At 42.3% G+C, this 27,333-nt stretch overlaps 1 protein-coding gene across 1 annotated transcript in view; it reads left to right on the forward strand.

Moving 5' to 3' along the window:
* Positions 1 to 22: 22 nt before the first annotated feature.
* The window catches only part of RHOA (ras homolog family member A), a 57,170-nt gene continuing 29,859 nt past the window's right edge, over positions 23 to 27,333 (forward strand). Inside the window, exons 1-2 of the mRNA XM_080807620.1 lie at positions 23 to 305; positions 4,860 to 4,937. The gene's annotated coding sequence lies outside the window, so the exon portion shown is untranslated. The remainder of the gene's footprint in view (positions 306 to 4,859; positions 4,938 to 27,333) is intronic.

Raw genomic sequence — 27,333 nt, forward strand, 5'->3', positions numbered from 1 at the left:
GGGCGTGGACGCGCTCCTGAGCAATCGTGGCTGAGCTGTGAGTGCGCGCGCGTGCGCGAGGCCGCGACTGGGCCTGGCTCGAGCCCGCTAGCACGCGGGGGCGCGCACGTCGCTTCCCCGCCCTCCCGCCGCCGACCGCCCTCGCTTGCTCGCGCTCCGTGCTCCCCGCCCGCCGCCCGCCGTCCTCCGTCGGTTCTCTCGTTAGTGTGCTGCCGTCTCCTTAACCACCCGCCCGTCTCCGAGCTTGAGACTCGCGGACAGGCGTCCTTGGCGCAGAGAGACCGGACTGCGAGTCGTCGCCTAAGGTGAGCGAGAGGGTTCCCTCTTGGCGCCGCGGCGCCCCGGGCCCGCCCGGCACTCTTCCGGCCGCCCGCCCGCCGCCCCGCCGAGGCCGCGCCCCACCTGCTGCTCGCAGCCGGCTGCCCCAGGGCCCCAGCCCCTGCCCCGGCCCGGGCCCCGCTCCCCAAAGCGGCGGCCCCGCCCGCGCAGTCCCCGGAAGCGCGCCCCGCGGCCTCCTGCGCCCCTTCCCCCGCCCGGCCAGGCCTGGTGGAGCCCTAGCCGCCCGCCCGCGGTCCCCGTCTCTTCCTCTCTCAAGGCTGTGCCGGGCAGGGCGGGGGCTTCGAGCCGGGCCAGGAGACCGCGCCGTACTGCCGGCGCCGGCGAAGCGCGCGTGGCTGTGGGGAGTTGAAATGGGAAAGAAACTCTTTACAACTCCATCTTGGCTTTTTACATTGAACGTGAAACATGAATCACCGTTTTATACAGGGTGAAGACCAGTTATGTATTGGGTAGATTTTCTTTTTAAATGAAGTATTCCCAGAGATGTGTAAGTAAGGTAGTGTTGAGATCTTACGGGTTAGGATTCTGGGGTATTGAAAAGGGAATTTTCCAGTTGAAAACATTTTTTTTTCATGATTTAAACTGTGCTACATCGAAATAGAGTATTAATTTGCAATTTTGCTTAGTATTAAGTTAGTACTTTGATAGGAATCACCTAAACAGCTGTCCGTAGTTACCGATTGAACCCAGTTACAAGCCGTCTTTATTAAATAGCACTGTTTGCACTCAAATCGATTTGGTCAAAACAGTGTTTAATAGTTTATGGTGGAAAATTGGCATTTTTGGGGCCTCAGAGTTGGTTTCACTTGTGTTTTTTAATGGTCCTGATTTAAAATTTTTACCAATATTGGTGACTTGTTTCCTTCTCTTTGTGTTTTTAAGTTTGTCTTTGAAGTAAATGTTTCTTGCAGGTGTGCGGTCAGATCATAGTTCTCTCTGCCAGATTTGAAGGGAAAAAATACTTAAAATTTTTTCTTAAAAATGCTATATGTGGTGAGAGTTTTTCAGTCATTTAGTGTCAGATACCCAGATGTGTAACGTGTATATACTATTTCATGATTATCACTTTAGATATGGCTAAGTTGGTGGAGATACTGGCATGAGCATTGGACACAAGTGACATTGTTTGGCCTGGAAGTACAAGACTAATTTCTCATTGTGAAGGATAACTTATTTAAAGATCTCTTTTGATAAATTGTCTGGAGAGTAGTTGCATCTACTTTTGTAGAGCAGTGGTGGCTCTTGGGGACGTAACAAAATAGAAGAAAACTTGCTTTAAGTCGGAGTCTAGTCCTAGAGTTATGGCTTCTGTTCTCATAAAAATTGGTGCTGGAGGGAAGAAGAGAATAGGAATCCACCAACTTTTTCATAGATCCAGAATTTTAGGCCCAAAAGGAATTTTCAGGGCTTATGTGGGCCAGCCCCATTTGCAGATGAGGAAGTTGAGTCCCAGAGACTTAGTAAATTACCTAAGATCATTTGTCTAGTCAGGTGCAGGCCAGAACTATTTTCTTTTTAAGGTATTCTCTTTGTACTCTCAAACAGCTTGCTTAGAGTTAGGTAAAATTCAGAACTTAACTTATTTCTAGTGTTTTCTTCTTTTACGTATTACTGATTTTGTATTTGTTGTGAGAGTTTGAAAAAATCATTTTCTAAACAAATTTCAGTTCTTTAGCTTCACAACTTCTCCCTGAAACTGAATGGTCCTGCAGCAGTTGATTGAAATACATAAATGAATATGTAGGGTCCTTGGTTGCCTAGTTGTAGTTTTAGGTGTTTGGTTTTTTGTTTTAAGATTGATTTATCCATTTGAGAAAGAGTGAGTGTGAGTGTGGGGAAGGGTTGAGGGAGAGAGAAGCCTAGCAGACTCCTCCCTGAGCTTGGGGCCAACTTGGGTCTGATCCCAGGACCCCGAGATCATGATCCGAGCTGAAGCCAAGGATCAGATGTGTAAGTGACTGCACCAGCCAGGGGCCCCTGGGTGTTTGGGTCTTCTTGAGGGAACAACTTCTTCCAACAGGAGGCCCAGACTCCCCTGTTCCAAATCCAACTAATTAGGTCAGGCCAAGATGTTATCATGTGACTGAGGGCTCTTTTGCCTGTTGATTTGAGGTGGGATGGAGAGAAACTGCACATATCAAGTAAGTAGTTTCCTGTGCGTGTGGTGGTAGTTTGTTGGAGTGTTCTCATAGTCTGATTCTTATTAGGAGAGTGAAAACAGGTAGATCTTGAGGTGTTTCCTGTCCATGGAGTATAGTTCAAGCAGTGACAGGAGGAGGAGTTGCTGCTTTGGGACTTCTTAGTTGTCTAGAGCTGAGAGATTTATGTTAACTCTGTCAGAAGAAAGACTGATACTTCAACTTCTAAAGAGAACTAATTTGGGTGTGCTGAGCTTGTATGGACAGCACTTTGGGTTTAATTGCACTAGTGATAATGATAAATGGTATGTAATCACTGGATTTTAATCACATATATTTGTACTTGTAAAAGTTACCTAAAAGTTATTTTACCTTCATGTACCACTCAGTTTATCCTTTATCTCTGGCCAGTGGAACTTAGTTGGCCTGCACCTACACTTTAATGTAACTAAATTTTAAACATGTGTTAATGTGTCTTACTATACTGTGCTCTTTGGGAATATGCTCACTGTTAAGTACTTATGAGATTAATAAATTAAAATTTCCAAGATAGTTTAAAGTTAGTAATTACTGTGAAATTCCTATTTCAAGTGTTTCTATTTCAAATGACTCATTTTTAATCTGTGGTGCTATAATATTAAGTGAAGGCTTTATATACTCATAATTATGGTAGTCATGTGACAGAAAATCAGATAGGCATTGAAGCTGCTCATTCTGGATGTTGGTCTGAATTTATTGGTGCTTCCTCCAGATGATCCTAGTTAACATTTTATAGTTAATAATGGCCAAAATATGAGATAAACTCTGTTATATTGCAGCCAGTTTATCCCAGATTGAGTTTTTTTTCCTTTAATGAAGAGGGTGGATAAAGGAAATATGTTTAAGCATGTTTATAATAGTGTCTCACTATTCAAGTGAAGAGAAGGAGGAGAACATAAACAACTGAAATGTTTGGAGTGGAGTAAATGGAGAAGTGGAAGGTAAAATGAAATTAGAGAGGTGGGTAGGGACCAGATCATGCAGGGCCTTTAAGATACGGGAAGTTCTTTGGGTTTGTTCTGAAAGGAGAAACCATTGTTTTTTGTTTTTTGTTTTTTCTTTTCTTTTCAGATTTTATTTATTTGAGAGAGAGAGTACACAAGCAGAGGGAGTGGCAGGGAGAGGGAGAAGCAGGCTCCCGGCTGAGCAGAGAGCCCAGTTTGATGCAGGGCTTGATCCCAGGACTCTGGGATCATGACTTGAGCAGAGCCGAAGGCAGATATTTAACCAACTGAGCCACCCACCCAGGCACCCCTCATTAGATGTTCGTTAGCAGAAGAATGATAGGATCTGATATTAAATAACTAGGATCACTCTCCAAGAGTAGGAGTAGATCTGAGTCCATTCTGACTTCAGAGAGTAAACTAATATATATATATTTTTAAAGTACTAGTTTGTCAGAGACAGAGAGCACAAGCAGGGGGGAGTGTTAGGCAGAGCAGTCAAGGGGAGAAGCAGCCTCTCTCAGCTGAGCAAGGGGCGTGATGTGGTGATCTGGGATCATGACCTGAGCCGAAGACAGACGCTTAACCGAGCCACCCAGGCGTCCCAGCACTAAACTAATATTGATCATTTCTGACAACAGTATCAGAAAGATTTCCTAATACTATTTTTCTTGACCTGATGACTTCACCCTGATTTTTTGAAGCCATTGATTTTCTGACAGTTGTCTTTCAGCCTGTAATTTCTCTACAATGCTTTATTAAGAAGAATGTGTAATAAGATAAAAAAAAGTTATTCAGGGGTGCCTGCGTGGCTCAGTGGGTTAAGCCTCTGCCTTCAGCTCAGGTCATGATCTCAGGGTCCTGGGATCGAGCCCCGAATCAGGCTCACTGCTGGGCAGGGAGCCTGCTTCCCTGCCTCTCTCTGCCTGCCTCTCTGCCTACTTGTGATCTCTGTCTGTCAAATAAATAAACAAAATCTTAAAAAAAAAAAAGATAAAACAAGTTATTCAAATGTTCATGGTAGTCTAGGAGGTAGGATTAGATGTGTTCATTGTAAGATTCTTTTAACTTTGCTATGTGTTTGAAAATTATATGTTGGAAAATTAATTTACATAGGATTCATTTGCTTTTGATTTTTGCTTTTAAAAGGGCAGTATTATAATATTCACAAGATAATGTTGATTGTGAGCATTTTATTAACTGAGGGAAGCTACGACTTGTATAAATGTGATTATTTGGTGGTATATCAATCAAAAATTAAATTCTACACTTTTTCTCTCTCCTGGATTCTAAGTTACTTCACAGAGCTTTGGGCAAGCCTACTTACACCCTGTGTTTTGTTTTTTTTTCCCTTGTCAAATGAATAGACATAATTACTGATATTTTTATATTTTTATAGTGCCTTTCATCCGAGAAGTTCAAGGCACTTGTAGAACTTCTGCCGCACAGGCCGTGGGTCTTGCAGCACATTTGTAAGGTATGTAAATAGACACCTCTTCTTTTACTCCCTTTTTCCCATGGAAGACAGATTATTATATAAACGTTAAGTTCTAGGGAAATGTGATTAAATTACTGCTAATGATTCTCTTCACCAATCTCGAATTCTTTATCTTATTCCGTACCTTTTCTCTTTGGTCTTATTTTTTTCTCTCTCCATACGGTACTCTTCTAACTTCCCTTTTTACTTCTAAGTGATCTTTCTTTCTTTCTTTTTTAAGATGGGGGGAGGAAGGGCATAGGGAGAGAGAAAACCCCAAGGAGGCTCCATGCCCAGCACAGAACCTAACACGGGTTTTGATCCCACAACCCCAAGATGATGACCTGAGCTGAAACCAGGAGTCAAACCTCAACTGAGCACCCAGGCACCCTAAGATATTTCTTTTTTTCTTATTTATTTATTAAAAGATTATTTTGTCAGGGAGGGGCGCCTGGGTGGCTCTGGGTTAAAGCCTCTGCCTTTGGCTCAGGTCGTGATCTCAGGGTTCTGGGATCGAGTCCCGTGTCGGGCTCTCTGCTTGGCAGGGAGCCTGCTTCTTCCTCCCCTCCCTGTCTGTCTCTGTCTCTCTCTCTCTGCCTGCCTCTCCGCCTGCTTGTGATCTGTCTGTCAAATAAATAAATAAAAATCTTTAAAAAAAAAAAAAAGATTATTTTGTCAGGGAGAGTGAGAGAGCACAAGCAGGGGGAGCGGCAGGCAGAGGGAGATGTAGGCTCCCCAATGAGCAAGGAGCCCAGTGTGGGACTTGATCCCGGAACCCTGGAATCATGACCTAAGCTGAAGGTAGATGCTTAACCTACTGAGCCACCCAGGCCTCCCAAGATACTTCTTTTTTAGATGAAGATATATTTCCTGAGGAGATGGACTCGTGTGTTATACACATACTCTCTTACTTCTGGGCCATTCCCATTTTACTCCTTCTGTTTTTCGTTTTTTGTTTTTTTTTTTTTATTCTATAGTCTGGTTATCATACAGTTTATCCAGAACTTGTGCTTCAGGTTTATCTAATAATAGCAATTAGCTAGCTAGAGAATGAAGATTAGAGGACAATCTTCCCTCTTAACGGGTCGGAGACATATTGGCTTAGTTGGGAGCAATGTTAATAGCTGGTATAAAAGCCCATCCAGGGGTTGTGTAGATATTTAAACTAATTACAAATAAAGGACATAGGAGTGTCTTTTTTTTAATTTATTATTTTTTTAAGATTTTATTTATCAGAGATTGAGAGAGAGAGAGAGCAGGGGGATGGCAGGTAGAGGAAGAAGCAGGCTCCCTGCTGAGCAAGGAGCCCAGTGCAGAACTCCATCCTAGGACCCCGGGATCATCACCTGACCCAAAGACAAGACACTTAACTAACTGAGCCACCTGGAAATCGAAGTATCTTAATTGATACCATGATAAATATCTTGGCCTAGTACTTTTTAAATTTTTTTTTAAAGATTTTATTTATTTATTTGACAGACAGAGATCACAAGTAGGCAGAGAGACAGGCAGAGAGAGAGGAGGAAGCATGCTCCCTGCTGAGCAGAGAGCCCGATGTGGGGCTGGATTGGGATCATGACCTGAGCAGAAGGCAGAGGCTTTAACCCACTGAGCCCCCCAGGTGCCCGGCCTAGTACTTTTTGATCGGCTTTCCTTGTTCTCTTTGGGTCTGAGGGAACTCTGTGTATGGAGAAGTGAGCTGTGAAGAGGATGAATATATTTTGGTGAGATAGGCTATCTGCCAGTGAAGGCATATAATGGTAGTGGTTTTGGTTGGCTTTGAAATCCTCCTTGGCATGGTAAGAAGAATGGCCAAGTTAGATTGTGGTTTTGTCATTCATTTGTTGAACAAGTAGTTATTGAATAGCTATTATATATATATATATGTATGTATGTCTGTATGTCAGACGCTGTTCTGGGACACATGTGAAGAAAACAAAAAGGGTTCTTGCTCTCTGGGTTCCTGGCTGGCTCAGTTGGTAGATGCATCTCTTGATCTTGGGGTCATGAATTTAAGCCCCACTTTGGGCATAGAGCTTACTTAAGAAAATAAACTGTTTCACATTGAAAAAAAAAAAAAAGGGTCCCAATCCTCAAGAAGGTTTTTGTTTATTTCTTTTACAATATCTTTATTCCTAAAAATATGAACAGTTGGTTTGGAACTAAAAAGTCTATTGGTTTTGAATCTTACCTACTTTTCTCAAGTAGAAAGCACATCAGGTGTTAGTAATCATAAAAATATTAATAGTCCTGCTTTTGGAATTACTGTTCTAGTAGGGAAGTCTGGTGATAGGTAAGGGTTGGGCTTACCTTTTTTAGGGAACAGCAAGAAAACTTGACTGGCCGGAGCCTAAAGAGCAAGTGGGAAGAGTGGGAAGAAATAAACTTTTACCGATAGGCAGGGGCCAGATCTTGTAGGAACTGGGAATTTACAGTTTATTCAGATTGTGTTGGAAAGCTGTTAAAGGGTTTTTATGGGAATGGTAATAATATCTGATTTTACATTTCTAGCTGATGTATGGAGAGTAGTAGACTGTAGGGTGGCAAAAATGGAAGCAGGGAGACCTGTTGGAAGCTAGCTATTTGAGAGAGAGTGCATTCTAGTGTGGAGGGGGAGAGAGAATCTCAAGCAGATTTTGTACTGAACTCAGTATGGGGGGAGAGGGGTGTCTGTCTCACGACCCTGAAATCATAACCCGAGTTGAAACCAAGAGTCAGATGCTTAACTGACTGTGCCACCCAAGCCACCCCTGTTGTGAGCTTTTTTTTTTTTTTTTTTTTCAAGATTTTATTTATTTACTTGAGAGAGAGACAGAGAGAGAGCGTGAGAGGGGAGAAGTTCAGGGGGAGAAGCAGACTCCCCGTGGAGCTGGGAGCCTGATGCGGGACTCGATCCTGGGACTCCAGGATCATGACCTGAGCCGAAGGCAGTCGCTCAACCAACTGAGCCACCCAGGTGCCCCTGTGAGCTTTTTAAATCCAGTGACAGGATAGGGGCTTGGACAAGAATGGTAACAGTGGAAGTGGAGGGATTCACAATATATTGTAGAGGAGTGCTCGTAGGCTTTGCTGATAAATTGGAAGATGCGGCTTCCTAATCTCTTGATCCATGGCAAGATTAGCTCAGCACAGTTACTGGGCATAGGAAGACAACTAGCCCAGGACCCCTGGGTATGTACTCTATTGCTGTCCACAAGGCTTGATTTCTCCTTTAAGTACTTTGTGTAATCCATTAGAGTGGTTTGATTGATGGCCTCCCCTGTAAGGGGGGAGACTATGTTTCAAAGTTTTCTTAATTGTGTATTTCTACATCATTGTATTTATATAGTGAACATGTGCTTTCAGAGTGACAAGGATTTTATTGGTAGGAAGCAACAAGTTACATGAATTTCTTTACTGCCACCTGACTGAATTAGGATAAACACAACTTGTTTGGTATTTGCATTTTCTTGTCTTTTTGTTTAACTGTAGGAGTTAGTATGTTGGAACTTATGTCGTAAGATTTTTGCCATCATTTTTTTTAAGATGCCATCATTTTTATAAATGTTGCTTAACATTATAAATAATAGTTTGATAATATGAGACAATATAAATCACAAATTGTCTTGATTCATTCTTGGGTTGTTAGTAAGGACTCTGCCTTTATTTGATTCTGGGGTCATTTAGTTCCACTCTTAAGCAACCGTAAATAGTAAATAGTAGTGGCAGAGATGCAAAGGTAGACAGAAAAGTAGATGGTGGGGTGAAGATTTTCTGCTGAGATTACCTTTTATAACTTAAAGTGTTCTTGGACAATTTCTAACCCATGCTACCTCTCATGTACACTAGTGTGTTGAATGGCAGTTTAAGAGGGTTCAGTCATGAAGCCAGAAGCATGTACTTTTCATGTACTTGCTATATGCACACTTCATTTATCTTTTAGGATTATTCTTTAGAAGTTACAGCTTTCATTAATTAAATTTTCCAGTTTTACTAATGCTGCATCCTGACCATAGTCACTAAAACAATTTTTTTCAAGTTTTATTTATTAACCTAATGGCTACATCCATCATGGGGCTCAAATTTATGATCCTGAGATCAAGAGTCGCGTACTTTTCCAACTGACCCAACCAGGTGTACCTAAAACAAATTTCTAAAACGTATGGGAAAATTTTTTTTGTTGTTTTGTTTTTTTAAGATTTTATTTATTTGGGGCGCCTGGGTGGCTCAGTGGGTTAAGCCTCTGCCTTCAGCTCAGGTCATGATCTCAGAGTCCTGGGATCGAGCCCCACATCGGGCTCTCTGCTCAGCGGGGAGCCTGCTTCCTCCTCTCTCTCTGCCTGCCTCTCTGCCTACTTGTGATCTCTGTCTGTCAAATAAATAAATAAAATCTTAAAAAAAAAAAAAGATTTTATTTATTTGACAGAGAGCCCAAGAGCACAAACAGGAGGAGCAGGAGAGGAGGGAGCACAAACGGGCTCAGGAGGGAGCCTGATGTGGGGCGCAGTTGCAGGATCCTGCAATCCTGACTTGAGCCTAAAGCAGTCGCTTAACCCGTTGAGCCACTCAAGCACCAAGCTCCTAGCTACTTTATTTTTTTATTTTATTTTATTTTTTTTAAGATTTTATTTATTTATTGACAGAGAGAGAGATCACAAGTAGGCAGAGAGACAGGCAGAGAGAGGGGAAGCAGGCTCACTGCTGAGCAGAGAGCCCGATGCAGGACTCCATCCCAGAACCCTGAGATCATGACCTGAGCCGAAGGCAGAGGCTTCACCCACTGAGCCACCCAGGCGCCCCTCCTAGCTACTTTAAAACACAGAAATTTAATTCTGTTACTTTAAAAAATTGTTTTGACTTTAAGCATATGGTTGAAAATTCTCCTTTTGTTCTTTTTTTGTTTGTTTGTTTGTTTATTATTTGACAGACAGAGATCACAAGTAGGCTGAGAGGCGGGTAGGGCGGGGTGGGGTGGGGGAGAAGCAGGCCCCCATGCGGGACTCAATCCCAGGACCCTGACATCATGACCTGAGCCGAAGGCAGAGGCTTTAACCCACTGAGCCACCCAGGCCCCCTCTACTTTTGTTTTTATATGGATTTTTGTCTTTTTCTCATTGTGTCCAAGTCTCTGTAGTACAGACCAATTGGTCTCTGATGTCTCTCTTATGAATCCTTAGCAAATGCTGTGTCACTTTTTGGGTATACTTTTACGTAACTCTCTTGTTCGGTATTCAGGTTTTGAGAGCCTAAGGAAGTACGTGTAAGGTGGCTATTTAATGCTGTAGCTATACATTTTTTGCCAGGAGATAATTTTATTATATAATTTGGAAGTTTTGTTGGAAATAGTGCATGTAACTTTTCTAGTTATTCAGAAGGAAGCTTCTATTTATCTCTTGAAGGTTTTAAGTTCAGAAAAGGAAGGCAGTAGAATATCTTGGGTAAGAACATAGCTTCTGGAGAGAGGCTGACAGTTAAGTACTAGCTCTTAAACTTGTGTTTTGTTTTGTTTTATTAAGTAAACTCTACTCCTAGCATGGGGCTCGAACTCAACCCTGAGATCAAGAGTCACATGGTCTACCAGCTGAACAAGCCAGGTGCCCCTAGTTCTTACACTTATGACTCTGGACAATAATGTGCCCCCTCTGAAGCTGTTTCCTCTTCTGTGGGGTGTGGGGTGTGGGTGTATATTCCAGTTAGTATCGGAATGCTATGAGGGTTCAGTGAGAGAGAAGCACTTAGCTTCAATGCCAGACGTGCGGCCCTTTAACTTTCACTATTCAAGCTACAGTTTGTAGTACCCAATAATCACACTAATTGAATGTGGAAGAAATTTTAAGTGTTTTTTTGTTTTGTTTTGTTTTTTTTAAAGTAATCTCTGCACCCAGTGTGGGGCTTGTACTCATAACCCCGAGATCAGGAGTTGCATGCTCTACTGACTGAAGCAGCAAGGCGCCCCAGTGTGGAAGAGGTTTTTGGGGGGAGGAAAGGAAGGGTAGCATCCTAAGACATAATTCTTTAATTCTTGGGGAAATACAGCAGGGCTGTGATACTTCAGAACAGTAGCTCCCAAACTTAGCGGATCTCACAGTTGGGATCCAGTTCCCCAAATTGGGAGTCACTTTGGGAGGGTTTTTTTGTTTTTGTTTTTTTGTTTTTTAAGATTTTATTCATTTAGGGCACCTGGGTGGCTCAGTCATTAAGTGTCTGCCTTCGCCTGGGTCATGATCTCAGGGTCCTGGGATCGAGCCCCACATCGGGCTCCCTGCTCGGCGGGGAGCCTGCCTCTCCCTCTCCCACTCCCCCTGCCTGTGTTCCCTCTCTCACGGTGTGTCTCTCTCTGTCAAATAAATAAATTAAAAAAAAAAAAAGATTTTATTCATTTATTTGACAGACAGAGATCACAAGCAGGCAGAGAGGCAGGCAGAGAAGAGGAAGGGAAGCAGGCTCCCTGCTGAGCAGAGAGTTCGATGCAGGGCTTGATCCCAGGACCCTGGGATCATGACCTGAGCCGAAGGCAGAGGCTTTAACCCACTGAGCCACCCAGGCGGCCCGGGAGGGTTTTTTTTGTTGTTGTTTGTTTCTGTTTTTGTTTTTTTTCCCTAATTACCTTTGTTTGGTACAGATTTTTATGTGCAGTAAAATGCATCTATTTAAGTGATAGTTTGGGAAGTTTTGGTAAATACATACACATTTGGTAAATATACACAAGTTTTGGTAAATACATACACATGTGTAATTGCCACCTAATCAAGATATAAAACATTTCTTCGGAAAGCTTTAAAGTTTTCTATTTCTTTAAAATATGTATACTTTTTAATTTAATTTTTTTTAAAGATTCTATTTATTTGTCTGACAGAGATCACAAGTAGGCAGAGAGGCAGGCAGAGAGAGGAGGGGAAGCAGGCTCCCCGCTGAGCAGAGAGCCCGATGTGGGGCTCGATCCCAGGACTCTGGGATCATGACCTGAGCCGAAGGCGAAGGCTTAACCCACTGAGCCACTCAGGCGCCCCTTTAATTTTAAGTAATCTCTACACCCTATGTGGGACTTGAACCCACGGTTCTGAGGTCAAGAGTTGCATGCTCCATGGCTGAGCCAGACAGGTGCCCCAAAGTTTTCTTTTTTAAGTAGGCTCCATACCCGGCATGGGGCCCAACACCAGGCTTGAACTCAGGAACCCTGAGATCAAGACCTGAACTGAAATCCAGAGCTGCTTATGTTATGCATATTTTACCACGATTTAAAAAAAAAAAAAAAAAAAGAGCAGGGGTGTCTGGGTGGTTCAGTCAGTTAAAAACTGACTCTTGGTTTCAGCTCACGTCATGGTCTCAGGGTCCTGAGGTTGGGTCCCATGTAGGTCAAGTCCCAAATCCAGGCTCAGCGCAGAATCTGCTTGTCTCTCTCCTCCTCCCCCTGCTTGTGCTTTCCCTCTCTCTCTCAAATAGATAAATAAAATCCTTAAGAAGTTTATAATAAAAGATGGGAGTACTTGGCTGGCTCAATTGGTAGAGCATGTGACTCTTGATCTGGGGACTGTGAATTCAAGCCCCACATTACGGGTAGGTGTTGCATTAAAAAGAAGGAGGGGGGCACCTGGGTGGCTCAGTGGGTTAAGCCTCTGCCTTCGGCTCTGGTCATGGCCTCAGGGTCCTGGGATTGAGCCTTGTAATGGGCTCTCTGCTCAGCGGGAAGTCTGTTTCCCCCCTCTCTCTGCCTGTCTACTTATGATCTCTCTCTCTCTCTCTCTCTGTCAAATAAATAAATAAATAAAAGCTTAGTTGGAACATTCAATTCTTTTTTTTTTAAGATTTTATTTATTTATTTGACAGAAAGATCACAAGTAGGCAGAGAGGCAGGCAGAGAGAGAGGGGGAAGCAGGCTCCCTGCTGAGCAGAGAGCCCGATGTGGGGCTCGATCCCAGGACCCTGAGATCATGACCTGAGCCGAAGGCAGAGGCTTTAACCCACTGAGCCACCCAGGCGCCCTGGAACATTCAGTTCTTGATCTTGGGGTTGTAAGCTCGAGCCCCATGTGTAGAGATTACTTTTTTTTTTTTTTTAAGATTTTATTTATTTGAGAGAAAGGCGGGGAGAGATTGGAGGGGTAGAGGGGCAGAGAGAGAAGCAGACTCACTGCTGAGCCAGAAGCCCAATGTGGGGCTCGATCCAAAGGCAGACACTTAACTGAGCCACCCAGGTGCCCCAAGATTACTTTAAATTTTTTTTATATTTTAATTAACTTATTTCGTTTAGATTTTATGTATTCGGGCTGCATGGGTGGCTCAGTCATTAAGCGTCTGCCTTCGGCTCAGGTCCCAGGGTCCTGGGATCCAGTCCTGCATCGGGCTCCCTGCTCAGCAGGAAGCCTGCTTCTCCCTCTGCCATTCCCCCTGCTTGTGTTCCCTCTCTCGCTGTGTCTCTCTCTGTTAAATAAATTAATAAAAATAAAATCTTAAAAAATTTTATTTAAGAGAGAGAACATGTGCGAGAGAGAGCACACAAGCAAGTGGGAGAGGAAGAAGAAGGCTCCCTGCTGAGCTAAGAGCCGGACTTGGGTATTGATCCCAGGACGCTGGTACCATGACCTGAGCTGAAGGCAGGCGCTTTACCAACTGAGCCACCCAGGCGCCCCTAGAAATACTTTTTAAAATATATTATTTTGGAGCAAGGAAGTTGATGAAGCATGTAAATGAAACAGTACAAAAGGGGTGGGCATGAAAAGTAAGCCTTTCTCCCTTTTTCAGCCTCCCAAAATCCTCCTTTAGAGAGAACCTTCTGTTTCTTGTGTGTCCTTCTAGAGATACTGTGTATGTATGTATGTATGTTACATAGGTGCACACTATTTCACATCACAGCGTTACAGATCTTATTCTTTCTCCTTAACAATAGGTCTGGGTGATTATATGGCAAGATACTTAATAGGATACACTGTGGAAAATGGTTTGGCAGTTCCTCGTGTAGTTTGTTTGTTTTAAGATTTTCTTTTTCAGAGAGAGAGGGAGGGAGAGCACACATGCAGGGGGAGCAGCAGGCAGAGGGAGAAGCAGACTCCCCACTGAGCAAGGTGTCCTATGCGGGGCTCAGTCCCAGGACCCTGGGATCATGACCTGAGCTGAAGGCAGATACTTAACCGAGTGAGCCACCCAGGTGTCCCTGGCAATTCCTCATATAGTTATATAAAGAGTTAACATACAACCCAGTAATTCCATTCCTAGATCTATATCCAGAGGATTTGAAAACAGGTACTCAGATATGAGTTGTACATAAATGTTCATAGCATCATTATTCATATAGCCAAAAGGTGGAAACAATCCAAATGTACACCAGCAGATGAGTGGATAAATAAATGTGGTTATGTACAGATAATAGAATGTATCAGCTGTTTAAAAAGATGAAGTACTAATACCTGCCAGAAAATGGATGAACCTTTAAAGTATTGTGCTAGGGGCGCCTAGGTGGCTCAGGAGGTTAAGCATCTGCCTTAGGCTCAGGTCATGATCCCAGGGTCCTGGGATCGAGCCCTGCACCAGGTCAGTGGGGGGGGGGCCTGCTCTGTCTCCCTGCCTGCTGCTCCCCCTGCTTGTGCTCTCTGTCTGGCAAATAAATAAGTAAAAGCTTAAAAAAAAAATGGTAAATGAAAGAAGCCAAACACAGAAGGTCATATGTTACAAGATTTCATTTATATGAAATATCTAGAATAGTAAATCTGTACAGACAAAAAGCAATTTAGTGATTGCCAGGTGCTAGGAGAGGGGGAATTGGAGACGGACTGCTTAATAGGTATGCGGCTTTCTTTTGTGGTAATGCAAATGTTTTGGAACTGGATAGACTTGGTTGTTGTACAACATTGTGAATGTGCTAAGTATCACTGAACTGTTCACTTTAAAAAGGTGAACTTTATATTGTGTATATTTCACCTCAATTTTAAAAAAGAAAAAAAGTTTTAAATAGATGTAAGCCTCACGGTGAAGCGTTTTCATCTGCTAATCGTATAGAGATAGAGGAATAGAGATGTTTGTGCCAGAATGCAGGGTGTGTATTGTCCTGAAACACCTAGGCAGTGGACTACCTCTTGGTTTATTCTTCTCTGTATGGCAGGTCTCCAGACAGGCATTGTCTTGTAGGCAATGTGAGTGGAGGATTAGGCTGCACAAAGTCAAATCCTGATTCTGCCCGTCCATTTAAGGTTAACCCTGGAATATATACATTTTGAGGTGAATGGTAAGATGTGTTACTTAGGAAGCCAGAAGGGAGTGTTTCTTTCCTCCAGCCCCAAAGAAGAATTTAAATCTGGCGTTCTCATTTGTCCATATAATACAGGCTTTGTGGGGTTTTTCTCTGCTTGCCTTTATGTGCCTTAGGCCTGGTGCTCTTCATCTGTAAAGGCCTTTGAACTGACATCAACCCTTGACAACTGCTTGATCAAGGTGACAAAACAGCGACAGTACCAGGCTCAAGGGCATTATGAAATGGACAGATGGTTTGAGCCTTTTTGCCAGAAGTCTCCTGTGTTGTCTGCAGATAAAATAAATGGCTTTATGTTTTCAATTTAATTTCCCAGTGTTTAATGGTGTGGGTAAACCTGAAGTTGATAGGACAGGTTTCTACTCAGTGTTGTGAAACAGTTTCAATGTAGTGATTTTCTCTGACTTAATGAAGTGGTATTCTGTTCATTTTAGATGTGGGGGGTTTTTTTCAAGATTTTATTTATTTATTTGACAGAGCTCACAAAGCAGAGAGAGAGAGGGGGAAGCAGGCTCCCCGCCGAGCAGAGAGCCCGATGTGGGGCTCGATCCCAGGACCCCGGGATCATGACCTGAGCCGAAGGCAGAGGCTTTAACCCACTGAGCCACCCAGGCGCCCCTTAGATGTGTATTTTAACAAAGGACAAAAACAGTAGAATGTAAGGTATTGGAGAAGGGAGTGCCTGTGAAAATCTGCATTTGAAACCATTTATTGTTTGAACAAAAATTAGATTTCTACCTTGGTTGTTACTTTTAGGACTGTCTGGAGAAGAGTCTGTGTTTTGACCTTTATTTTCACTTTCATAATTCTAATAGCTTTGCTTCCAGAGAATGCATTGTAGGACATCTTTTAAGCTTTAATGGGATTCATGTGTGTTTAGGTACAGTATGGGTCTTGTGGGAAAGTTGAGATCTTAAACTGCTGAAATTGTATCATTGTGTTCTAAATAACTGAAGCTTGCTTTCTTAAGCTTTAAATTTCATTTTATTTCTGGTTTTTTTCCCCCCTTCTCGCAGTATCTGGGACTTAAGCTTTGCTGTGTAATAATTGAGGTCTTTCCTTCTAAGGGAAAGAGTTTTTGAGTTCTGTCCTTGGGGTGTGTTGGCCTGCTGCTTTAGGACTGGCCAGATTGGCACTTCTTTTGCTCCCCATTTTATACTTCTGAGTCTGATTTACAGGGTTTTCCGTCTCCTATGTCCTGTCATAGGCTGCACCTCTTTCTCACCCAAGCATGCGTTTTTCTAACTGCTGTGAATTCAGCTATTGGCCAATTAGACTTACAGAGTTATTTATAAAATAAGAGCAGTTGAGTTCATAGGGAGGACCTGAGTTTTAACACTCCTGTTACAGATCACTTAAATTTCTGTTTTATATGAGGGTTTTCTATAATTCTCTGAGGGCAAATTCTTGAACTACTAAAACAAGTGTCCTAGGAGATAACCTTACCACTAGTGTACACAGCTGATGTTGTAACTGTTTTTTGTTTTGTTTTTACTGTTTTCTTTTTTAAAATCTGTATTCAGCAAATTGGTTTTATAAAGCTTCTTTGCTCCTGGAAATGTATTTTTTCAAATTTTTTATTTGAACACATAACCACTGTGTGCTTGCACCTATGCTTATCTGACAATGGTGAACAAGACAGATATATGATTCTTATATTAATAGTTTGGGAGGAAGAAACTTTGGAGGTATGTGGTGAGGCAGAGAGAAATGTTTGGTGCTGGGAGAGTATCCGAGGGGCCTGATGTAAGTTGGGAGCTCAGAGAATCCCCTGAGAGATAGTGACTTAGCCTAAAGTATGAGTTATCTAAGTGGGGGAAGGGTAGGTGGGGTGCATTCAGGGCAAAGGAGAGAAGGAAGAAATCATGGCTTAATAGCTTGAGTTATATATTGTTTTGGCTAAGGGTGGTTGTATTCTTTGGGTCTTATAATTTCATAAAACAGTGTCTTGGGATTTACATATTTTCTTATTTGCAGTATGACATTTTGTGTCCAGGTTTCACCCAAAGTGTTTTTTGCATAGTTTGCATTGACACTACACCCTCTTGCGGAAACTGACATTGACAAAACCTGGGGTTGGGAGGAAGCCTTTTTTTTTTTTTTAAGATTTTATTTATTTATTTGAGAGAGATCACAAGTAGGCAGAGAGACAGGTAGAGAGAGAGGAGGAAGCAGGCTCCCCGCTGAGCAGAGAGCCCGATGAGGGGGCGGGGGCTTGATCCCAGGACGCTGGGATCGTGACCTGAGCCGAAGGCAGAGGCTTTAACCCACTGAGCCACCCAGGCACCCCCTGGGAGGAAGCTTTTAATGTACATAAGGATCATCATTCTTTTTTGTTTGTTTTGTTTTGTTGTTTTTTAAAAGATTTTATTTATTTATTTGACAGAGATCACAAGTAGGCAGAGAGGCAGGCAGAAAGAGAGGAAGGGAAGCACTCCCTGCTGAGCAGGGAGCCCAATGTGGGTCTCAATCCCAGGACCTTGGGATCATGACCCGAGCTGAAGGCAGAGGCTTTAACCCACTGAGCCACCCAGGCGCCCTGTAGGATCATAATTCTTCTATGTGAAGTTCACAGGATTAAGTTTAAGACTGTACAACTTCTGCGTTTGTAATAGTCCTCTGTACAGTACTGATTCATACCGACTTATTGCAGTATCTGGGACTTAAAAGAGAGAAATAAAACATACTAGTTTTTCTTACCCACGGTTTCTGTTACCCATATTCAACTGTGGTCTGGAAGTACTGATCCTCTTTCTGACATCTCTCAGAAAGTCAGTGGTAGCCTAATCCTACATCACAGTGCCTACATCATTCACATCACTTCATCTCGTCACATAGGCACTTTATCATCTCACATCATCACACAGAGGGTGAGTACAATATGGTATTATGAGGGGGTGGGGAAAGACTACAGTCACATAACTTATTACAGTATAATTATTCTATTTTAGTTATTTAGTCTCTTACTGTGCATAATTTATAAATTAAATTTTATCATAGGTATGTATATATGGGAAAAGCATAGTATATAGAGTTTGATACCATCTGTGGTTTCAGACATCCACTGGGGGTCTTGGGATTTATCCTTTGCAGAGAAGGGGTTACCACAGTATATAAAATTTCAAACTGGATTATATAATTGAGGCATATGGATGTTAAAAAGGTAAGTTTTAGGGGCGCCTGGGTGGCTCAGTGGCGCCTTCGGCTCAGGTCATAATCTCGGGGTCCTGGGATCGAGCCCCACATCGGGCTCTCTGCTCAGCAGGGAGCCTGCTTCCCCCTCTCTCGCTGCCTGCCTCTCTGCCTACTTGTGATCTCTCTCTCTGTCAGATGAATAAATAAAATCTTTAAAAAAAAAGGTAAGTTTTATGAATTTAACTTCTAATCTGTTGTGTCCACTGTTTAAAGTAACAAGTACAGTTAAAAAAAAAAAAAAAAGTAAAGATTAAGTTATGTCCAAAGCTGTGCTGTATTAAATGCTTTTATTTCTTGGGTTGTTGAGAAATGGTAGAAAGCTTGCTGTAATCATCACTGCTTCTTTTGCATAATTAGTTCTTTTGAAGAATTATGAGGTAAAATTATAATTATCTTAAGTATGCTAAATTAATCATTTTAAAGCTGTGATTATTTTATCTGCATAGAAATTTATTCATTATCTTTCCAAAATATTGTGAAGATCTTGATCCAGCAGAAGCATAGTTACGCAGTTGAATTATTTCTACTTCTATTTCTTGGCTGGAGAACTGTTTTGTGCCTGCCTATAATGAATGTTTGGCTAATAAACATATAATACATGCATTGTAACCTAGTAGCACCATCTGAAACATCTTTGGTGGTTTCTTATCTGCCAAAAATAAGCTAAAAATTATGCACAGAGGCAGATTTACTGTGAGTCTAAGAAAATAAGTATTACAAAATGTGTAGTCCCTGAACAAGTTACTGAAATTATTCAGCTAATTTAGATTGTAGAAGTCAAATTACCATCAGCCCTGAAGTTTGGTTTAAATGAACACCACACCCAGTCTCCAATTTACCTGATTTAAAGCCTATTTTGTTATAATTCCCCAAGAGGAAAAGCAGGAGGGGTCCAGTCCATTTCTCTGAGGTAATAGCATGGTTGTTAGTCAAGGAAAATCAGACTTGAGGGCATTAGAAAAGGTGCTTTAAAAGTGAGAAGAATGTGATTGTGTGTGTATGTTTAAAACAAATTGGCGTTGGAGTAAGGATTTTTTTTTTTTTTAAGATTTTATTTGTCAGAGAGAGAGAATGAGCACACAAGCAGAAGAGAGGGTCAGAGGGAGAGCGACCCTGGGATCATGAGCTGAACCAAAGGCAGACGCTTAACTGACTGAGCCACTCAGGCACCCCAAGGATTTTTTTTAAGATTATATTTATTTATATGAGAGAGCATGCACAGTGCACAAGCAAAGGGGGAGGGGCAGAAGGCGAGGGAGAAGCAGATTCCTCTCGGAGCAGGGAGCCTGACATGGGGCTCCATCCCTGGACCCTGGGATCATGACCTGAGCCGAAGGCAGACGCTTAAGTGACTGAGCCACCCAGGCTTGCTAGGTTAAGGATTTCCATAGCCGTCTTTTGGAAAGTTAAGAAAACCACAAACTCATTTGATGGTGAAACCTGAACTGATGAGAGGTTGTTTAGGCTTTATCCTTCTTGGTATAAATGTTCGTTTATTTTACTGAAGTATTAACACACTGGGTGTGTTGAATATTTTGCATTTGCACAGCATATTATCTTTCTAAAACCTGAAAAATTCTGAGTTTGGAAACATCTTGTCCCAAGCCTTTGGATGAAGCATTGTGGGCTTGTAATTCCAGACAATGAGAGATAAGCTAAATAATAATACTACTTTTATCAATAGGAAAGAAGAGGGTGGGATAAGGTATGGATGTGATACGTACTTTGGGAAAACTAATTACAGTTGACTTTTGAACAAATGGGAGTGCAGCTGAAGATCCAAGTATAATTTGACTCCCTGAAAATGAAACAACTAGTAGCCTACTATTGATTGGAAGTCTTAGTGATAACATAAATAGTCAGTCAACACATATTGAGTATGTTAATACAGTATTATACACTGTATTCTTAGAGTAAAGTAAGCTAGAGGATAAAAGGATACTAAGAAAATCATGAGGAGGAGAAAATACATTTAGTACTCTAATGTAAATCTGCATGTAAGTGGACCAGTGCAGTTCAAACTCATGTTGTTCATGGGTTAACTATATTTGCTAGGTAGAAAAATTTAGGAAATTTTAGGAAGAACAGCATTCTTTTCAGGTCAGGCCATAGTACAAGCCGCTCTTCAAGTTCTGGACAGTTGGAATTTGGAGGGAGTTGCCATTCATCCAAAATAAGACCTAAAAAATAATGAAAAACATTTGCTGAACACTGACCTGTTTTCAATAGGTAATCTGTTTTTGTCTGATTTAATCTTCATACGAACCCTTTTTAGAAGATTTCATTCTCCGGGATGCCTGGGTGGCTCAGTCAGTTGAGTGGCTGCCTTCGGCTTAGGTCATGATCCCAGGGTCCTGGGATCGAGTCCCACATCCGGCTCCTTGCTCCACAGGGAGCCTGCTTCTCCCTCTGCCTCTGTCTGCCACTCTGCCTGCCTGTACTCTCTCTATCTCTCTGACAAATAAATAAATAAAATATTAAAAAAAAAAGATTTCATTCTCCACTTGACACATAAGGAAACTCATTGTAATGGGACACAAAGCTAGCAAGTGATAAAGCCTGGATTAACTCTTAGGTAGTATATAGCTTCTTTACCACTACTGTTAACTGGCTATTATCCAATAACTATTGCTGTCTGTAACTGAAATTAATTTCTAGAAGAATCTTTTCCTATGGCTTGTCTGGGACCTCTCCATATAATGAATATTTCTGATTTTACTGAGTGGTGCATTTGGTAGATGCTGTGTGTTCATTAGACACACACAGGATGGGATTCAGATTTTGAAACCCAAATACACCATTAGGTCAAGTAAGGTTTTTGGTAGTGTTTTGGGTGGGAATGGGAGGTGGGTAAGAATCATCTGGAATTCTTTGAGAACATGTGTCGGGTGGCCCCTCTTAGAATGTGTGGTTGGGGTAGGGATTGGAGTGCATGTGATGATCACATCTTCCTCCAACTATAGAGAATAGTCAAGCTTATTCATTTACAAGTTAAGATACAGTGATCGTAATGCACATTTTGCAGGCCTTTCTTTGCTTCTTGGGGACATGTCCTAGAATACAAGAAAGGAATCCTAACAGGCCTTAAAAACGCTTGTCCTTAGAGTTGCGTGGGTGGCCCAGTCCATTAACGTCTACCTTCAGCTCAGGTCAGGATCTCAGGGTCCTGGGATTGAGCCCCAAGTCTAACTCCGTGCTCAGCGGGAAGTCTGCTGCTCCATTCCCTCCCCCTTCCCCACTTGTAGCTCACTCTCAAATAAATCAATAAAATCTTTAAAAAGAAAGAACACCTGTCATTAAATAGTTATTCGCTAGATTGAGAAACGTTTCAGTTTTGAAAAAACACCACTGTATTCAGGTAACCTTGAATTTGCTCTAATCTTCAGTGCTTTAGATGTTAATAAATTATTTTTGATCTTCCATAATGAATCTCTTCAGCAGTTGAAATTGCTGCTCTCCAGTATTCTAAGAATGGGGCATCTGGCTAGCTTGGTCTGTAGAACGGGTGACTCCCCCCCCCCCCCAAGATTTATTTTATTTGTCAGAGAGCACAAGCAGAGGGAACAGCAGGCAGAGGGAGAAGCAGGCCCCTGCTGAGCAAGGAGCCTGGTGTGGGACTCAGTCCCAGGACCCTGGGATCATGACCTCAGCTGAAGGCAGATGCTTAACTGACTGAACCACCCAGGCATCCCAGAATGGGTGACTCTTGATCTCCAGGTCATGAGTTCGAGTCCCACATTGGGTGTAGAAATTACTAAAAAAAATACACTGAAAAAAATACTCCCAAGAGTTTGTCTTCAGCACTTTAAAAAAAAAATTATTTATTTGACAAAGAGAGAGACAGCGAGAGAGGGAACACAAGTGGGGGGAGGGGAGGAGTGGGAGAGGGAGCAGCAGATTTCTGGCTGAGCAAGGAGCGTGATGTAGGGCTCGATCCCAGGAGCCTGGAATCATGAACTGAGCGGAAGGCAGACGCTTAACTACTGAGCCACCCAGGTGCCCCTGTCTTCAGCACTTTTTGCCATATCTAAGATGATAAGGCAGATGTTTAGTCTTCTTTTTTTACCCCTCCCCTTTATTTTGTTTCATATATGAACTTAAGGACTAGGGAGTTTTATATACAGTAGTTTGTTACTTGTAAGTCTTGTTCGAAAAGAAGTAACTTCCTACTTGAACAATGAGACTTAAGGCCAATTTTGAAAAGAAGGGAAGTGCTTAGAGGAAGTAAATTTGAAGGCTAATGTCTAATCTTAGTAACTTGAGATTTTGAAAGTTTTCTTTCAGAAAGTTAAATTAACTCTTTCTTATACCAATGCATTTTTTCCCAAAGTTTATTTATTTTTAATAATCTCTACACCCAGCAAAAGGCTCAGGCTCATGACCATGAGGTCAGAAATTTCATGTTCTTCTGACTGAGCCAGCCAGGTGCCCCTACACTAGTGCAGTTTTTTTTGTTTTGTTTTGTTTTGTTTCTAAGATTTTATTTATTTATTTGACAGAGATCACAAATAGGCAGAGAGACAGGCAGAGAGAGAGGAAGGGAAGCAGGCTCCCAGCCAAGCAGAGAACCTGACTCGGGGCTCGATCCCAGGACTCTGGGACCATGACCTGAGCCGAAGGCAGAGAGAGGCTTTAACCGACTGAGTCACCCAGGCGCCCACCAGTGCAGTTTTTAATCCATGAATTTAGGAAGGCTAGGTTTCTTATCCTTGATTCAGTCAGCAAACACTTCTGTTCGGTGCTGTTTTTGACTTTGTCAGGTGTTAAGGGAATATAAAAATGAAGATACAGTCTTTTTTTGTTTTTTAAGATTTTATTTGTTCATTTGACAGAGATCACAAGTAGGCAGAGAGAGAGAGAGAGGGAAGCAGGCTCCCCACCAAGCAGAGAGCCCGATGCGGGACTTGATCCCAGGACCCCGGGACCACGAACCGAGCCAAAGGCAGAGGCTCAACCCACTGAGCCACCCAGGCGCCCCAAAGATACAGTCTTTTTTACTGGAATTTACAGATGATAAACTCCAACAGTTAAAACAATAGCTGTTGGGTACCTGGGTGGCTCAGTGGGTTAAAGCTTCTGCCTTCGGCTCAGGTCATGATCCCAGGGTCCTGGGATCGAGCCCCCCATCGAACTCTCTGCTCAGCAGGGAGCCTGCTTCCCTTCCTCTCTCTGCCTGCATGTCTGCCTACTTGTGATCTCTGTCTGTCAAATAAGTAAATAAATAATCTTAAAAAAAAAAGAAATTAAAACTTGAAAATTAAAAAAAAAAAAGATTAGCTGTTACATGCTAAGTATTGTTTTTTCTAAGCGCTTTCCTTTGTTAACTCATTCAATAATTACCACTATCGGTGATGGTAGGAACCATTATTTTTCCCATTAGTACAGATCAGGAAGTAGAGGTACGGGGGTTAAGTAATTTGCCCAAAGATTCACAGATGCTCTGAATCTGTACCTGGCTTCAGAGCCTTCTTTCTGCCATTGCAAAGAGAATATCAAGTGATGTAGACTTACATAATCGTTTGGGAAGCAGCACCTAGTAGACCAAGTGCTATAGGAGTTCAGGGATAAGAAAGAATGAGTAGGTGGGGATGCCTCTGCAGGAGGTTGTAACTCTTGGCGTAAAAGGAGATAAAGTATTATGAGTACTGGAAATCAGTTGTTGGCAGTGTTATATGCTGTACTTGAACAGATAATCATGTTTTGGTTTTTTTGTTTGTTTGTTTGTTTTTTTAAAGATTTAAGGTACCAGAATGGCTCAAGACAGTTAAGCATCTGCCTTTGGGTCTGGTCATGATCTTAGGATCCTGGGATTGAGCCCCCACATTGGGCTCCCTGCTTGGTGGGAGGCCTGCTTTCCCTCTCCCTCCTGCTTGTGCACTCATGAGCGCGCGTGCTCGCTCGTTCTCTCTCTCTCTCTCTCTCTCTCTCTCTCTCCCCCCCCCTCCCCGTGTCAAATAAATAAATAGAATCTTTTAAAAAGAATTTATTTATTTGAGACAGAGCGAGACAAGAGCCGGGGCAGGAGGGTGAGTAGCAGAGGGAGAGAATCTCAACCAGACTCTCCGCTGAGTGTGGAGCTATGGGGCTGGATCTCAACCTTGAAATCATGATCTGAGCTGAAATCAAGAGGCCTGTGCTTAACCAGCTGAGCCACCCAGGTGCCCCTCTCCTGTTTTTAGGTGGTAGTACCACCACCTTTAGTTCAAACTTTGTTTCCTTTCCCCAGCTTTGCTGTCAAATGATGATCTTGCTTTTTATTTAATTGAGAAAATGGAAGCAGTTAGAAGGGTCTGCCGCTACATCTACTCACTTGCCTATGTTTGGCTCTTGTGGTCTGCTTCCTCCTCTGTTACAGTGGAGCGGTCCCTTAGGAGTCCATAGTTCATATCTAGGGTCATACCTGCCACTTGTTTGCTAAATGTGTTCCCCTTAATCTCAATACTTTGCTGTAGCAGTTCTTCCCTCTTCTGCCCCAGTTTGGCATACAGTCCACTGGCCAGACCTTAATGACCTCACCTAGCTGTATCAGAGGTCAGGAAATGTAGTTTTTCTCATTAGCAGCCACGTGACCAAAAAGGAGCGTGATAATGAGGCAGACAACAGGCAGCCTCTGCCACATGTTCCAGACCATTTTTTTCCTTAGTTAAAAAAAACTTTGCTGATAACAAGTTTTGTGAGGTATAATTTACATAGCATACACTTCACCCATTTAAAGTGTATAATTCAATGGGTTTTAGTATATTCACAGAGTTGTGTAATCAATTTTAGAGCATTTTCATCACCTCAGAAAAAAACTTTTCAGCTGTCATTCCTTGGTCTCTCCATCACTACCCCCAGCCTTAGGCAACCATTAATCTTCCTGTCTCTGCAGATTTGCCTACTCGGACATTTCATATAATGCAGCCACATAATATTTGGGCTTTTGTGATTGGCTTCTTTTACTTAGCATAAAGTCTCCAAGGTTCATCCATGTTGTAGCATGTAGCATGACTTTTTCAAAGAGCATTTTATACCACCTTCTTGGCAACCGTCATCTCCTCAATCCAGCACAGTCTGCTACTCTTTCTTCATGGCAAGCTGAACACGTTTCCCCTGTGCTGCTGGAGGCCTTTAGTTGCTATGTCTATGCCCTTTTCACTAGCCATGAAATATGAACCTATTCCTTGAAATGTCTTCATCCTTTCTCTTCGTGCTGGTTGTCCTCATAGCTTCCTGACTGTAATCTCTGGCTTCTTGATGCCTACCTTTTTCACTTTTCTAGTAGTCTCTATGGATAGATCACTTCTCATTCCATACATTTGAGGGCTATGTAGTTTTTACCTGTAATAATAACTTAACCTGGGCTGTAATCTTTCAGCTGGTTGGAGAGTGGGGGATATGTCTGGGGTTAGGGAAAAGCCTGTAGGTTGTACTCCTTCCACCTCACCCTTTCATTAAGCTTCACTCTCCTCCTGGGCACACTCACACTCTCACCATGGTCTTCTCCTCCCTATCCAATTCACCTCCTAGCCATCTGTCATGCTGCTGCCAAGGGTGTCTTTGTAAATTACAATCTGATTGTGCTGTTTCATTGGCCTTCCCTTGCTTACAGAATAGAATACAGGTTGCTATGCATGACATTCCAGATCCTCCAGTCCAGCCATCACTCATATTTCTAGCTTCATTTTCTACTAGTCTCCTCTCTGAATTCTTTTTTTTTTTTTTTTAAAGATTGTATTTATTTGACAGAGAGACAGCAAGAGAGGGGATACAAGCAGGAGGAGTAGGAGAGGGAGAATCAGGCTTCCTGCTCAGCGGGAAGCCTGACGTGAGGCCTGATCCTAGGAATCATGACCCAAGCCGAAGTGATTGAGCCACCCAGGTGCCCCTCCTCTCTGAATTCTTATATTAAGGGTCATTGAGGTTATTTGCTTGGGCTGCTCCTCACATTAGGAAGTATTCCTAAGCTGCTGTTACTCTTCTCAACTCCTTTCAGAGTACTTGATCTCATTCCTCAAGGTCTAGGTCAGATGTTATCTTTTCTGAAGCCCTCTGCAGAATTGCTTACTTTTTTCTTTATTCATACCAGAGAGGACGAACTTCTGTTATAGCACTTAATTATATTGTATTTTTTTCTTTAAGACTGTCTTCCAGATAAGGCTGCTCTTTAGCACCTAGAACAGAGAGTGGCCCATGGAATACCCATGGTTTGTGTTAGCCTGATCCAAATGTAAGGGAATTGAGACAAGGCCACTGGACCTGGCAAGGAGGTGACTGCCATTGGACTGACGTAGTGGGTGGAAGAGCGACTTGGAAGATGCATGAGGGATGGGTGGAAGTGCCTGCCAGAATTTATCTTTAAGTGACCTGATAAAATGTGTTCTCAAAAATCTATAGAATGAAATTATGAGTATGTTTCCTTTGGCAGATCCTTGTAGCATGCCAAAAAAAAATTTTTTTTTTTTATAAGAATTCGACGTCTGCCAAACAGCCTTGGTAGAATTGTTTAGAAGAGTGCTGTCCAGGAGACTGTGACAGTGGACATGTTTAGTATCTGCTCTGTCCAATACTAAAGTCCTGTGTGTCCGTGGACCATTTGAAATGTGGCCATTGGGCCCAAGGAAGTAAATTTCAAAATTTCAACTAATTTAAATATTAATTAAGAAATAGTCACATGTGACTAGTGGCTACTATGTTGGGCAGTGAAACTGTGACAGTACCATCTTTTGGAGTGAATGTAGCCCAAACATTCTGTCTCTTGTGTTCAAGTGCTTCAGACAATGACTCTCCTCCCCATATATGTTTGTTGGGTTTTTTTTTGTTTTTTTTTTTTTTGCTTTTTTATGTTCCAGTTTGTAACTATCATAGAAGTCTTCGGCTTCCTCTGCACTTATGTATGATTCAGATATGAGGAAAGTCTTTCTTCACAGTGTTGAGGAGAGCTTCTCAACACTTCCTTTGAAAGGTGGATCGAAGTTAAAATTTTATTTCTGTATATAGC

The sequence above is a fragment of the Martes martes genome (assembly GCF_963455335.1).
Source record: "Martes martes genome assembly, chromosome: 1".
NCBI classification, from domain to species: domain Eukaryota; kingdom Metazoa; phylum Chordata; class Mammalia; order Carnivora; family Mustelidae; genus Martes; species Martes martes.